The sequence below is a fragment of the Pteropus vampyrus genome, unplaced genomic scaffold (genome assembly GCF_000151845.1).
Source record: "Pteropus vampyrus isolate Shadow unplaced genomic scaffold, Pvam_2.0 Scaffold1000004664, whole genome shotgun sequence".
In the NCBI taxonomy this organism is placed as follows: domain Eukaryota; kingdom Metazoa; phylum Chordata; class Mammalia; order Chiroptera; family Pteropodidae; genus Pteropus; species Pteropus vampyrus.
In genome coordinates this window covers 10,783-13,132 of record NW_011919066.1, presented here as the reverse complement: position 1 = coordinate 13,132, position 2,350 = coordinate 10,783, and positions in this window count along the sequence as shown.

The following is a 2,350-nucleotide window of genomic DNA, read 5'->3' as shown; positions in this document are numbered from 1 at the left end:
TCTGGATAATGGATGTCAGGTGAATGTATATGCGAGTCCTCCAGGGGGCAATCAGTGGCCTGAATACATGAGTCCTTCAGAGATAATTAATTAGAGGTTTACCTGGAGGTCCAGGTGTACATCCAGGCATTGACATAGGACTGGAAAGCTCAAAAATTAAGTTCAAGTTCCCAGGCTAGTTAGAACAAGAATGGAGTTTTTCTCCAAGCCACCAAAGAGGAATGTCCCACTCAAATGGCTAACATTGTAATCTGTAGACATGCTTGCCACATAGGGCAAAAGAACCGGTGACCTTGAGATCAACTGAAGGCTCATCCTCCCCTTGCTTGTTCTGTCTAGATAACAGATGTATTGCCTTTGTTTATTAAGCCCTATTAAAGTAAGGTTGCCCCTGAGCTCAGGGCCCAGATCTTCAGAGTGCTAGCTCTTCTGGGACCACCAGCATAATAAACCTGAGTTCTCTAACTCCCCGAGTGGTGCTTGGTTTCTTGCCAGTCTTGTTTATGCAACGTTTCTGGAGGCCCCAGTGAGATTCCAATCATGCTGGCCCTTTGAGCCGCTGGACCTGTGGCTTGGCCAGGCGGGGTGGAGGGGCTCTGAGACAATGAGGAGGCACGCCACCTGATGGTATTCTGGGTTCTCTTTCAGACCAGGATGGCCGAGCCCCCCACTGGACTCATAGGAGAGAAGGACCAACTCACCAGGAATGGGCACAGGATAACGTACGGCCGCAGGGCTCAGGTCCCTAGTCAGATCCCATCTCCGGATGGAAGAGGAGCTCGATCACCTCCTAGTCTTCAGTTAGAAGACACAGGTCAGGGTCTTCCCAAGTGGAGGGGAGACATCAGGGTCTCTCCAGGGGGGGAAGATATAGGTCAGGGCCTTCCAAAAGGGAGGAGGCAATGTTTGAATGAGTGTGTGAATGGGCACCTGGCCGGCTTGACTCGGTCAGGTACGAATTTGTGGCTCCATGACTGGGAACCTGTAAGGTCTCCTAAAGGGTATAGAGTCCAGTTTGGCTCATCTGCAGCTCCATAGTGCAACAATCATTGAAAAGGACTGCATTCTAACAGTGGCCTGTCAGGAAGCAGATGAGGCCTTTACCGTTAGCTGATCATGATTGGAATTATAATACCCAAGAGGGAATGGCTAGATGCGCCAAATGTCTAGAGACCTTCATGAGGGGGAAGAAAGAAAATAAAAAAGGAATACAGAAACTGTGAACTATGAGAAGCTTAGAATCATTACTCAAAAAAAAAAAAATATGAGAAACTGGCCAGCTTTTTAGGCAGCTGGAAGAATTCTTTAGGAGGTGTACTAATATATACCCCACTTCCCCCTCAGGGTTAGCTCTGTTAGGCCAGCATTTCATTAGCCAGTCAGCCCCTGATATCAGACGCAAGCTTCAAAAGCTGCAAAAGGGGCCACAGACTCTATATATGGCCTTCATGGTCTATAACACTCGAGATTTTGAAGAGGCTAAAAAAGAACAGAATAAAGAAAAACGACAAGCCAAGATTATGGCTGCTGCAATTGGTGAGGCCCTTGGTACCCAACAAGCATCTCTTAAGAGACTGGAGAATAAGGAGACATTGAGTTCTTGCTTCAAATGCAAGAAAGTAGGACATTGGGCAAAGGATTGCATCAAAAAGCCCCTGAGCCCCTGCCACACATGCAAAGACACCGGCGCTAATCCCTGGTATTGGAGAGTTGACTGTCCATGCTCCAAGAGAAGAGGGTGGCCAGCCAACACCCTAGTAGCCCAGGACTGGGAACTGTGTGACTGAAGAGGCCTGGGGCCATCCTCGTCGCCCCTGTCCGGGAATATGGTCATCACTACCAAGGAACCCCAGGTAACTCTGGACGTAATGGGTAAACAAATTCAATTTCTTCTAGATACAGGGGCAACCTATTCTGTTCTCCCCGCATTTGCAGGAAAACCCTCCTCACAAACTACAGTTATCACAGGAGAAGAAGGGCAACCATCTTACTCCACCAGTGACCTGCCAATTTGAAGATCAGGTCTCTCAGCAGGAATTCTTAATAGTTTCAATCTGCCCAGCTCCCTGGTTAGGACAGGATATCTTAACTAAATTAGGAGCAATATTACAACTCGGGGGGTGTAGACCCCCCAGACTTTTAACGCATCAAGAATCAGCTAATATACCAGAAAACACTGACCAACAAGTTAGTTGAGTGGCTTAGTATAACGGCAAGCTCAGGCAAGCCAGGACTGCTGTACCAGTAAAAGTTCCATTTCTATGCTCCTGCACCAAGACCCAGACTATTAGCCGGCCCAATGATAGGATCACCTTCCCAAAGATCTCGGTAATCAGGAATTTTCTCCCCC